The sequence below is a fragment of the Symphalangus syndactylus genome, chromosome 6 (genome assembly GCF_028878055.3).
Source record: "Symphalangus syndactylus isolate Jambi chromosome 6, NHGRI_mSymSyn1-v2.1_pri, whole genome shotgun sequence".
NCBI classification, from domain to species: domain Eukaryota; kingdom Metazoa; phylum Chordata; class Mammalia; order Primates; family Hylobatidae; genus Symphalangus; species Symphalangus syndactylus.
Genome location: NC_072428.2, coordinates 30,064,564 through 30,078,555, shown reverse-complemented (window position 1 = coordinate 30,078,555; position 13,992 = coordinate 30,064,564). Strand labels below are relative to the sequence as shown.

General features: G+C 37.9%; 1 protein-coding gene across 1 annotated transcript in view; it reads left to right on the top strand.

The window, feature by feature from the left end:
- ANO3 (anoctamin 3) overlaps positions 1-13,992 on the top strand; it is a 471,431-nt gene that overhangs the window by 99,592 nt on the left and 357,847 nt on the right. The window lies entirely within an intron of this gene.

Below are 13,992 nucleotides of genomic sequence, written 5' to 3'. Positions count from 1 at the left end.
AGGGGAGAGGCATAAGAGAAGGGTGGCTGGCGACGCTGACTTCATCTGTGACAGGCCAGTGAATTTAGAGGTGGAATCATCAGCCTGCTTTTAATGACTTGCTTTTAAGATAAAGAAGTGGAAGTTTATGATGGAGGTATCAATTATCACTGACATTTGAGAAACTGGTTGTTCAGAAAGACACAGATAGGGTCCATGTCAGCTGGCAGTAACAGTGGGATTTTCCTTGTTGTTGTTGTTAAGTTCTAAAAACCAACATATAGGACAAATTATACATCTGGACTCTTAAATTGTCAGCTGTCACTCAATTCTGTGAGTGGGTAGGAAAGGAATTCCTTGCTTTGTTTTTCTGACCTTCCCAGAAGAGCTTTCCATTTTAGCTTCAATGATAATGAACACAAACTGGGGTTAATAAATAGGTATACTTCCCCCGGCCTCTACACTCCTTCCAATTTCAGATCCATTTCACTGGCCATTATGTGTCTGGAGCAACAGGGAAAGAAAACATCTAAGTAAACCATTTTCTTCTTTTGATCTGTACCATGCCTGAGAAAGCAGCAGGATAGGATAGGAGGTGAGAGGCATATTACTTTGCCACCTGAATACACGAAATTAGTCAACACTGGCATTTTTAAATTGAAGAAATTAAATGGTGCCATGGATCTAATATGCCGTATCTATTTGCCTGCAAATGTCCTTCTGGGAAGCTACAGTAGGTGAATGAAGTACAATAACCAGATTTCAAATTTACTACAACTTAGCACAATCTTTGGTTTTCTGGTAGATTTCAGTCGTTTAATAATAAAAGGTTTCTGGATAATGGATTTCGGTATGACTTTACTCTATTTAATATTACATTCGTTCAACAACTATAGAGTGCCTACTGTCAAGCAATGGCCTAGGCCTTAGGAATACAGAGGTAAACCATATGTATCAGGTCTCCTTTTATACATTTTACTTTCTTCACATTTTATCTCTTAATATAAATTGGCATCAATAGAGATTTCTCTGTGTGGGATTTATAATGGCAGGCAAAAAAAGTAGCAGGAAACAGATAAGCCTTGAAATCAGCAGACTTGGATTTATGTCCTGGGAACACCAGACATTTGCTCTATGTTTTATTAAGCAATTAACTTCATTTTTTCAACTGAGCATATTCAGTAATAAAAATGGGATAATAGTACTTATTGTAAACTTTGGTGATTATGAATATAAGTAATTTGACACCAAACCTAAAACATATTTGGCACTAAATAATCATTCTGATAATAATTATCTTTAATATTTATATAGCACTGCCTATTTTGACAAGAATTCTCATATACATTATTACTTTTGATTCTAATATATGTATATATACATATATACATATATTCTATATATGTATATATATACGTGTATATATGTATAATGTCAGTATATATATATATATATATATATATATATATATATATATATATGTATAATGCCAGTATTTTATTGAGGATTTTTGCAACGATGTTCATCAGGGACGTTGCTCTAAAATTCTCTTTTTTTGTTGTATCTCTGCCAGGCTTTGGTATCAGGATGATGCTGGCCTCATAAAATGTGTTAGGGAGGATTCCCTCTTTTTCTATTGATTGGAAGGAATGGTACCAGCTCCTCTTTGTACCTCTGGTAGAATTCAGCTGTGAATCCGTCTGGTTCTGGACTTTTTTTAGTTGGTAGGCTATTAATTATTGCCTCTATTTCAGAGCCTGTTATTGGTCTATTCAGGGATTCAACTTCTTCTTGCTTTAGTCTTGTGAGGGTGTATGTGTCCAGGAATTTATCCATTTCTTCTAGATTTTCTAGTTTACTTGCTTAGAGGTGTTTATAGTATTCTCTGACGGTAGTTTGTATTTCCGTGGGATCAGTGGTGATATCCCATTTATCATTTTTTATTGCATCTATTTGATTCTTCTCTCTTTTCTTCTTTATTAGTCTTGCTAGTGGTCTATCAATTTTGTTGATCTTTTCAAAAAACCAGCTCCTGGATTCATTGATTTTTTGAAGGGATTTTGTGTCTCTATCTCCTTCAGTTCTGCTCTGATCTTAGTTATTTCTTGCCTTCTGCAAGCTTTTGAATGTGTTTGCTCTTGCTTCTCTAGTTCTTTTAATTGTGATGTTAGGGTGTCAATTTTAGATCTTTCCTGCTTTCTCTTGTGGACATTTAGTGCTATAAATTTCCCTCTACCAACCGCTTTAAATGTGTCCCAGAGATTCTGATATGTTGTGTCTTTGTTTTTGCTGGTTTCAAAGAACATCTTTATTTCTGCCTTCATTTCATTATGTACTCAGTAGTCATTCAAGAGCAGGTTGTTCAGTTTCCATGTAGTTGTGTGGTTTTGAGTGAGTTTCTTAATCCTGAGTTCTAATTTGATTGCACTATGGGCTGAGAGACAGTTTGTTATAATTTCTGTTCTTTTACATTTGGTGAGGAGTGCTTTACTTCCAACAATGTGGACAATTTTGGAATAAGTGCAATGTGGTGCTGAGAAGAATGTACATTCTGTTGATTTGGAGTGAAGAGTTCTGTAGATGTCTATTAGGTCCGCTTGGTGCAGAACTGAGTCAAGTCCTGGAAATCCTTGTTAACTTCCTGTCTCGTTGATCTCTCTAATGTTGACAGTGGGGTGTTAAAATCTCCCATTATTATTGTGTGGGAGTCTAAGTCTCTTTGTAAGTCTCTAAGGACTTGCTTTATGCATCTGGGTGCTCCTGTATTGGGTGCTTATATATTTAGGATAGTTAGCTCTTCTTATTGAATTGATCCCTTTACCATTATGTAATGGCCTTCTTTGTCTCTTTTGATCTTTGTTAGTTTAAACCCTGTTTTATCAGAGACTAGGATTGCAACCCTTGCTTTCTTTTGTTTTCCATTTGCTTGGTAGGTCTTCCTCTATCCCTTTATTTTGAGCCTATGCGTGTCTCTGCACATGAGATGGGTCTCCTGAATACAGAACACTGATGGGTCTTGACTCTTTATCCAATTTGCCAGTCTGTGTGTTTTCATTGGGTTATTTAGCCCATTTACATTTAAGGTTAATATTGTTATATGTGAATTAGATCCTGTCATTATGATGTCAGCTAGTTATTTTGTCTGTTAGTTGATGCAGTTTCTTCCTAGCCTCGATAGTCTTTACAGTTTGGCATGTTTTTGCAGTGGCTGGTACCGGTTGTTCATTTCCATGTTTAGTGCTTCCTTCAGGAGCTCTTGTAAGGCAGTCCTGGTGGTGACAAAATCTCTGAGCATTTGCTTGTCTATAAAGGATTTTATTTCTCCTTCACTTATGAAGCTTAGTTTGACTGGATATGAATTTCTGGGTTGAAATTTCTTTTCTTTAAGAATGTTGAATATTGGCCCCTACTCTCCTGGCTTGTAGAGTTTCTGCCGAGAGATCTGCTGTTAGTCTGATGGGCTTCCCTTTGTGGGTAACCGGACCTTTCTCTCTGGCTGCCCTTATCATTTTTTCCTTCATTTCAACCTTGGTGAATCTGACAATTATGTGTCTTGGGGTTGCTCTTCTTGAGGAGAATCTGTATTTCCTGAATTTGAATGTTGACCTGCTTTGCTAGGTTGGGGAAGTTCTCCCGGGTAATATCCTGCAGAGTGTTTTCCAATTTGATTCCATTCTTCCTGTCACTTTCAGGTACACCAATCAAACATAGATTTGGTCTTTTCAAATAGTCCCCTATTTCTTGGAGGCTTTGTTCATTTCTTTTTATTCTTTTTTCTCTAAACTTCTCTTCTCACTTCATTTCATTCATTTGATCTTCAATCACTGATACCCTTTCTTCTCCTTGATTGAATCAGTTACTGACGCTTGTGCATGCATCACATAGTTCTCGTGCTGTGGTTTTCAGCTCCATCAAGTCATTTAAGGTCTTCTCTATGCTGTTTATTCTAGTTAGCCATTCATCTAATCTTTTTTCAAGGGTTTTAGCTTATTTGTAATGAGTTCCAACATCCTGCTTTAGCTCAGAGAAGTTTGTTACTACCAATCTTCTGAAGCCCACTTCTGTCAACTCATCAAAGTCATTCTCCATCCAGCTTTGCTCAGTTGCTGGGGAGGAGCTGTGATCCTTTGGAGGAGAAGAGGTGCTCTGATTTTTAGAATTTTCAGGTTTTCTGCTCTGGTTTCTCCCCATCTTTATGGTTTTATCTTCCTTTGGTATTTGATGATGGTGACCTACAGATGAGGTATTGGTGTGGATGTCCTTTTCGTTGATGTTGATGAAATTCCTTTCTGTTTGTTAGTTTTTCTTCTAACAGTTAGGACTCTCAGCTGCAGGTCTGTTGGAGTTTGCTGAAGGTCCACTCCAGACGCTATTTGCCTGGGTATCACCAGCGGAGGCTGCAGAACAGCAAATATTGCACAACGCAAATGTTGCTGTCTGATCCTTCCTCTGGAAGCTTCATCTCAGAGGGGCACCTAGCTGTATGAGGTGTCAGTCAGCCCCTACTGGGAGGTGTCTCCCAGTTAGGCTACTCGTGGGTCAGCGACCCACGAGGAGGCAGTCTGTCCGTTCTCAGATCTCAAACTCCGTGCTGGGAGAACCACTGCTGTCTTCAAAGCTCAGTTGGAAATGCAGAAATCACCCATCTTCTGCATCACTCACGTTGGGAGCTGTAGACTGGAGCTGTTCTTATTCGACCATCTTCATCCACCCCATATCTTTAAATTAAAGGCAATAAATTTGGGTCAGCTTCACTTTAATCCAAATCCTCTAATGAATATATTTGATACCCATTTTAAAAGGTGTTTAGAAAAGGTAAATTTTTCTTCTAAATTGGCACAGGCCATCGATGAAAACATTATTGTGAGCTTCTGCCTCATATCCTAAAATAAGCAAAACTTAAATAAAAAGGCATACAGGATCTAATTAATATAATACAATGTTTTCAAAGAATTTTTGAAAAAATATATAAATAGAAAAACAAGAGAGGCTAATATTTTTCTGAAATTCCTTTTGTCACCCTGTCATTTTAGTGAGCATTTTTAACCCTGATGATTTTTCACAACTTGCTCAATTGTTATTTCCAGTAACTAGATCCAGGTTTACATTACTGATAAACAATGAGATCTATGCTTCTGGAAATTTTGACACTCAAAAGAATCAGTTTCAGTCTAGAGTGGGTCTATAAATTCCATATATATATATTCCTGTTGTTTTTCATGTTTTGCTTTGTCATATGTAGAAGAAATCCATTAAAAAGCAAAGATCATTTTATGGAAATACATGGAGACAGAATATTTCACACTAACAGAAACTAAAAATCACCTGCACAAATCCGTCATTTTACAGATGAAGAAATTGAGCCACAGGGATAAAAAGGACATTAAACTTTCTTGGGCATCTACTTACATGTCCTTGTGCTTTGCATATGCTTTTCTCATTAAATTAATTCTCCGTAATAAGTTTATCAGATTGGTACAGTATTACAATAGCAATTTATAGGTGAAGAAACTGGCACTAGAATGATTAAATAACATTCACGTGTTGTAACTAGGATTTGGGTGTTATTTACCTAAATAGTTTTGTCACTTTATTGCATTGCCAATGTTTCTGATTCACTTCAATGGAAGAGTCTCTCCGTGTTTGGTGGAGGAGCCCACAGGAAGATGGTCTGTTTGGAGAGCTGCAGGGTGATGTGCAGTGGAAGCTGAAAGAGTAAGAGTAGAAAGTGGGCCCGGTGGAAATAAAATATGTTTAAAGGACTGTTGTCCACAATTTGGAAATTGTAGTCTATAATCTTTCCTTAAGGGTCAGAAACTGACCTATCCTGAAAATATGATGATTGTCTCAAGACTCTCATCATATTTTCTACATGAATTCCATCAGACTGTTAGAGAGCCATTGGGCTATTCTGGAGCCTCTGTGTATTTTAGTGTTTATCCACACCAGCCACTGTGCTACTGCTTTATATATTATATCACAGGATCTTCAAAATAGTGCTGTTTTGTTTTATTTTTTAAATTTTATTTTGAGTTGAAAAATAAACACTGTATATGTTTATCATGTATTACATGTTGTTTTGAGATATATATTCATTGTGGAATGGCTAAATAGAACAATAGCACTATTCTAGATATCATGATTGCTATTATTATTGTAATTATCATTACTACTCTCCAAGTGAAGAAACCAAGGTCAGTAGGATGAAGCAACTTTTGTAGGGTGATGCAACAAAATTGACAGAAGCAAGATTCAGATCATGTTCCCTGACTCCATCACCTACACAGTGACTTTGCCCCTCACTCAGAAAGACTGCCTGTGACTTACTATAGTTTGATTTTTATCATTCTTCTTTGAAACTTTAAAAACACATTGAAAAAATCTTATGCCTTTCTCTTTTTTTGGCATATCTTTAACAGACATCAACATATCTGAGGCAATGGATGTAGATGTCACCAGTTGACAGGTTTTCAGCTGGGTCATTTTCCTTTTTTTTTTCTTTTTTTAAAAGTATTTATTTATTTATTTATTTTTGAGACAGAGTCTTGCTCCGTTGCCAGGCTGGAGTGCAGTGGCATGATCTCTGCTCACTGCAACCTCCGCCTCCTGAGTTCAAGCGATTCCCCTGCCTCAGCCTCCTGAGTAGCTGAGACTACAGACGTACACCCACGTGCCAGGGTAATTTGTTGTTGTTGTTTGTTTTTGTTTTTGTTGTTGTTGTTGTTTTGTATTTTAGTAGAGATGGGGTTTCACCATGTTGGACAGGATGGTCTCAATCTCCTGACCTCGTGATCCACCCGCCTCGGCCTCCCAGAGGGCTGGATTACAGGCGTGAGCCACCGCGCCTGCCTCAGTTCAGTCATTTTCTAACACATTATTTTATAACCCTCTTATGATAATAAGGTCTTTGTTTTCCCTTTAGCAACACCAAAAATCATTTGAGTCAGGAGATCGAGACCATCCTGGCTAACACGGTAAAACCCTGTCTCTACCAAAAAGAAAAAGAAAAATAAACTAGCCAGGAGTGATGGCGGGCGCCAGTAGTCCCAGCTACTCAGGAGGCTGAGGCAGAAGAATGGCGCGAACCCGGGAGGCGGAGCTTGCAGTGAGCTGAGATGGCGCCCAGCCTGGGCGACAGAGTGAGACTCTGTCTCAAAAAAAAAAAAAAAAAAAAATTAATAGATAGCAGTAAGCCTAACTGAAAACATTGAATGATATTTTGTAATACTTAAAGCTATCAAGTAGCTGAAAAAGTTATTAATTTTTTAATTGATTTTAAAATTATGTATTTCTAGAAAAGTTGAGGTGTAAAATAGAGCACCTCATATCTCCATCAGATGTCAAATCAGATTGAAAATTTTAAAGATGTTTTTAAATATATTTCTGGGTTTTGTTCTTGCAGATGCTATTGTTTGGAAATAAATCTAAGAAAACAGAGCCTAACAGTTTGAGCCAAATTCCACCCATGCTCCATTCCCACACATGTTGCCACCCTTTTTGTGTTCTTCATGGAAATGTCTCCTTTCTACTCTGAAATTACAGAGCAGCCTCTCTCTAGATGTTTCTGTTTTTATTCATAAACCTGAAAATCCTCTTGTGATATGAACACCCCAATGCTAACTGAAGAGGTGAATGGTTGAAATAGCAAACTTAAACATAATTGCTGCCACTGCTGTTTTTTGTCCAAATACGTGTTTCTTTTTCAAAATAAAGAAATGAAAACAAAGTGGTTTATTATTCTCGGTAGTAAATTGGTGGTGGACAGTAAGGTTGCATTTTCTCTTGTGTTGGCAATTGATCTTATGTGCACTGATTTATATATGAAAATGTTCTTGCTACCTAAGGAAAATGAGCTCTCATTATATAAATGAGTTTATTAAAACTCTACTGCCTTAGGCAAGTTGGCAGTTTTTTATCAATCTCCAAATTTAAACATCTCTAAAATAAGAAATGACAAAACATCTACAAGAGATGCTCCAGCTTATCCTGGCCCCAGATTAATTGACTCTCTCTTCCATGCTTTGGGGGATTATGACTATTAAGCAGCATATCTAACTCGTTGACACTCAGATCATGTCTCTCTTTTACCAGCCTATGAGGGAGAGAAAATAAAATATGACTTCTGGGTAGTGTCCTACTGGTTACTCACACAGATTGATCTCCTCCTTGAATCTGAGATTAGTTTTACCATGAGACTTGAATATTTTACTGAGGTTAGGGGTTAGGAAAAAAGGGGGGTCAATCATTCTTACTATCTTGTGTTGGGTGACATAAAATCATCCAACAGGTGAGACATGGGAGATACTTCTATTATATCTCACTGCAGTGAGTAATTATCATTGATGAATAACAGACACTGATTTGAAAAGCACTCACCTTTCCACAGCCAGTAGGGCCTTAACAATTAAGAAAATGTTTCATAATATATCAGCGAAGGAGACAGCTTTTACTATGAAAACTATGATTAGCTTCCAAGCCACGTAAATGTGGGTTTGCTGTGAGCCTTTGAGTATCAGGAACTTGAAGCTGAAACACTTCTAGAGATCATCCAGAATTCCTAATGTTATATATGAATCTTCTCTAGGGTACTCTAGTCAATGGTTGTTCAAAATACACTTGAGTACCTCTAGAGACAGGTAGCCACACCCAGGATAGCTCATTTCATATTGGATAACTCTTAACATTATATTGATCAAAATATTTATACGATATACTTTAGGATTTAATGTTTTAGATTATTTCCTATAATTTAAAAATAGTAATCACTGATTGTGTTCTTTCTTCTTCTGGCCGAACATCACAAGTTGCATCAACCATTGTGTGTGTGTGTGTGTGTGTGTGTGTGAATTTCTTTTTACGCTCCAGTATATCTGTGTTTCTTTTTTTAATCCCTTTTTTGTCTTGTTGATATTTATGAGGATCATTTTAAATTTCGCTTTGTAACGGGATGTTTTTTAGTAGTGAGCATTTCTGTCAGTATCACAAATAACCAGTGAGTGTCGCTGTTCTAACACAGACAAACACTTGTGGGCCTGTCATATAATGATCAACAACATTCTTGCATAAGCCATAAGCACTTGTAATTATGTGGAACACAGGCAGTGGGCTGAATGAATCAAGGGTCCTCTTAATCCACCCACATTAGCTAATGTAGACATTTCAGACAGATTTACTGGTGCCTTTTTATTGTCACTAGTCTACTTTAGTTTTCCAAGATGATAATTCATTTTGTTCTCCCTTCAAAATAAAAGACTGTCATTTTCCCCAAAATGCTCTTCCTACCACTCAACTTGTATAGTTTGTAAACAACTTTTTCTCTTGATTTCAATCATTCATCCAGTGGGTTACTACTACAAAGGGAAAGGCAATAATTCTGAGTATCCATCTGTACCAAGTTTCCTTCCAAGAACTCCATGTGTATCATTTCTTTTAACACCACAACAATCCAACGAGGGAGTCATTATTCATGCCGTTGTTTATATCAGGGAAAGGAGGCTGAGGAAGTTAAATAACTCGACTCTGGCTGACATAATCAGTAAGTAACAAATCTGATGTGAGAAGCCAAGACCATCTGACACCACAGCCCCATTCTTTCCACTATACCCTCCTTCCTATCTGCAGGTGGTGCCTGCAAAAACGAGGAACGTAGAAACTAGTATCTCAATCCTTAAACATGTTGGGATTTCAACAGAATCAGTAGATAACATTTTTCTCTTCTCTGCCTGGATTCTCAGAAAATATTTGAGAAATAGAATACTAGAGACTAAAAGACAGTGATCAAAATGTCAATTGTGAATTGATATAAGCTGGAAAATAGGACTTAGATATGTAGCCAAAGGAGCTTGCCTAAATTCCTCCCCTCATTCTCAATCTAATAGCTACCCACCCAGTAACTGGCACAACTAGCGGATCCCAGGGCACCCACAAAGGGATGGACCACATACCAGGTGATAGCAGAGAGAAAACAGGCCAAAATGGACAGGAAAAAAGAAATTGCTGAACCAATGTTTCCTATATATTTTAAGCTAACAAATAATATATAAAGTGGATTTTTTTTCCCCAACAGAAGTCCCTACACATGGAAATATGAGGGATATGGAATAACTGTTCACTGAAAGACTTGTGTTTTCAATACTTGCAATGCCAAGCAAGGTTATTTCAGGCCTTGTAGAACTTGTTTTCATATAATTATTCTGAGTAATTAACCTTTTACTCTGAGTAAAGTGGGGCTTCATTGAATGAAAGGTTTTAAACAAAGGAGTTGTATTAGCTGAATTTCATTTTAATATCACCTAGCTCATGTCTACTCGTTTCCAAACCTAAATCTACTATCATTTTGGGCAATGGAGACAGTAGCAAGACCAAAATCATTTAGGAGATGTACAATAGATGGTGGCAGTGGAGATGGGGACAAGTCATGTTTAGATTTCGGACATATTTGAAAGTAGATTTAATGAGGGTTATGAGATAGAAGAGTCAAGATTTTTGGCCCCAAGCTTTTCTCCATCAATTGGAATGACAAAATAGTGACTGAATACAGTCTGGCAGCCAAGATCAGAGAGATCATTTGGGAATGTCAAGTTTGGACTTGATTCTTTCAGACCAATGGAAATGTGAAGAAGACATACATGTGGTCTAAATACCTGGAGTTAGAAACAGAGATCTGGACTGGAGATGTACATTTAGGAAGTATCATTCTACAGAAGATGTATAAAACCATGAGACAGGATGAAATTAGCAGGCATAAGAAATAAAGAGAAGAGTCTAAGGTTTGAGGTCCCTGGGGTTTTGCAAAGTTAAAAGGTTAAGAAAGAGAGGAATGACAAAGGAGGCTGAAAAGGAGAGTTAGTGAGGCTGGAGAAGAATCAAGACAGTGTGGTATTCTGAAAGCTAAGTGGGGGAAGTGTATCAAGGAGGAAAGTGTGATTAATTATATAGCATGCCCCTGATATATCAAAGAAGCTGAAAGTTAAGAATTCACTTTGGTGAAGAAGAGGTCATTGGTAACTTTGACAGTCTTAGTGAAGAGATAAGAGGAAAATAAATACTGCAGAGGATTTTTGAAAAATGAATTAGAAATAGTAAATTTTGGTTCTAACTTTATCTGCTTTTGTGGACTAGTGGAGCAAAAGGCAACAAATAAGTTGAGAAGAAGCCACCAAGAAAACTAGAGTCAAGAGAGATTGCCTTTTTTTTCCTATTCTTTTTAGGGATTAGAAGACCCATTTGTATAGTGATGATAAGTGTCAACTAGAGTGGGGAGGCAGAGACTGGCATGCTTGTATGATGATGATAATTATCAACTAGAATGGCAGGGGGTGCAGGGACTGGACTTGACTCTGTAGGGACACAGCATGTATGGGAAATTATTGGGCTGTTGTCCTGAAGTAGGGGTGAGGAATAGAAACTACCCCATATGTGGAAGAGATGGCCTTTGTTGGAATACAGTTCATTTATCTAGACTATCAGTCAGGAAGGCAGAATATATGAGCATACAGTTGCCAATAAGTGGGTGGGAGCTGTGGAAGTTTTCTTCACATTGCTTCAATCTTCTCAGTGAAATAGGAAGCAAAATTATCAGCTAAGAGTGAGATATAGGGAGGAGGTGTTGGAAGACAGGGTTTGAAATGAGGGAATAAAATATGAAGTAGTCTTCTAGGAGTGGGAGAATAACTGGACCTGGGAAACATATTTTGACTGCTGGGCACCATTAAGCCCTCATGTGGGGTTATTATCAGGAATTTGAGGAAGACCAGTCTGTGTGCTGGCATGTTTTTCCCTTCATTTGTGGTTTAATTGCACAGGTATGAGTATGCAGGAAGTGTGATGCCCATGCAAGCACACACGCACACACACACAGACACACACACACAGACACACACATGCACAGAGACACACAGATACACACACATACATACATACACACCTTACTTTTAAAAACAAGTTGTTTTACATCTTTCCTATGCTATTTTTGTTTTCCTTTTAGCTCCGTCTCTGTCTCTCATTTGCTCTCCCCCTCTCTCTCTCTCTTGACATTTGCCCCCCATTTTATAGCACACACCAACTAAATAACCAAGTATGTAAGAATTGAAAATTATTTTAGAGATCAGTTTCATTCTCCTCATTATAGATGGGGAGACTAAGGACCGGATAAAAAGGATTGGCCCAGATTTTGCAGTCACATAGGAACAAACTGCTAGAAGCTTCCCTTATAGATATGTGGCTGTGGAACAGGTGTATAGAAAAATTATATGCTAATGTTTAGCAGATGCTCAACATAAATTATCTTATATATTCAATAACTCAGTTGAAGCAAACTAACATAACCCTGCATAATATATCCCTCATATTCTTGTTACGATAATGTCACTACTGCTGCCTGGGTACTTCTTTCTTTCTTTTTTTTTTTTTTTTTTTTTTTTTTGAGGTGGATTCTCACTCTGTTGCCCAGGCTGAAGTGCAGTGGCGCAATTTCCGCTCACTGCAAACTCTGCCTCCTGGGCTCAAGTGATTCTCCTGCCTCAGCCTCCCAAGTAGTTGGGATTACAGGTGCCCACTGCCACTCCCAGCTAATTTTTGTATTTTTAGTAGAGATGGGGTTTCACCATGTTGGCCAGGATGGTCTTGAACTCCTGACCTCGTGATCCACCTGCCTCAGCCTCCCAAAGTGCTGGGATTACAGGTGTGAGCCACCGCGCCCAGCCACTTTACTTTCTTAATTGCCTCTTCATGATGTATTTCATAAACTATGGCAATCCCAGAATGACAGATTGTTACCACTGTCATTGGATTTCTAATTTCAATTTGGAATTTAAAAACCAATTACCTGAATTGTTGTCCTAATTCTGACATTGCCTATTCATAGCCTTGGTTAGGTAATTGAGCTTTCTGAGTCTATAGTTTCTTAGCTTATTAAATGAGAAAAAACAGACTAGATATGCAGTTAAAATAATTTTAAAATAGCAGCATAAATGAAACTGAAGTACTTTTATTTAAACAAGGGCTGGTGCATCTAGTTGTCCACTCACTGAACACCTTTGTACTGTTTTAGGTTTCTTTGATACAGCTACACAGAATTCAAGTGCTCCAAGGATTACAATTCCTAAAAGTAGGATGGAGGATCTAATATTTCTTCCAGTTCTGTCATTCTATAAACACATTGTGTTATGTAGGGGAGTGGAGAGATTGAGAGGTAGAGAAGGAAGAAGAGAGACAGAGAATGAAAAATGAATGGTAAGTTCAGGTAAAAGATTCTTACATACCTACAGTTGCAAAAACCCTTAAATGCCTTATATGATAAAATGTTTTATTTCTTCCATCCCTGTTGTTACAAGAACCTTCAATTACCATATAGAACAGACTGTTTTATCCCTGCCCCCATTGATGTAATCTCAAAAGACAAGTAGGCTCAAAGTGAGAGTGAGATAGACCTTTACATTATCAACTCATTTCTAAGCCCCATCACATAGATATTCCTGCATGTTTTAGAAGAGCATTTATGGTTAAAAATGATAGGAAGTTATTAATATCACAAATTGAAAAGTAGGGGAGAGACTGGTGATTCAGCCCTGCTAAGCTACAAGGTACTAGGCAGAGACTGTGAAGGTAACTGCCAAGATTCAGCCAGTCTTCCAGTCATCATGTGCTATCTGTCTCATATAATTTCTTATACATAAACCGAATTTTATCTGGTTCTTTGGAGAAGTGAGGAGAATAGCTAATTCATAAAAAGTAGTTAGTGCATGAGAGTTTATTTAAGAAAAATGATGGCCAGTTGCGGTGGCTCACGACCGTAATCCCAGCACTTTGGGAGGCCGAGGCAGGTGGATCATGAGGTCAAGAGATCGAGAACATTCTGGCCAACATGGTGAAACCCCGTCTCTACTAAAAATACAAAAAATAGCTGGGCATAGTGGCGCACACCTGTAATCCCAGTTACTCAGGAGGCTGACGCAGGAGAATCACTTGAACCTGGGAGGCGGTGGTTACAGTGAGGTGAGATGGCGCCACTGC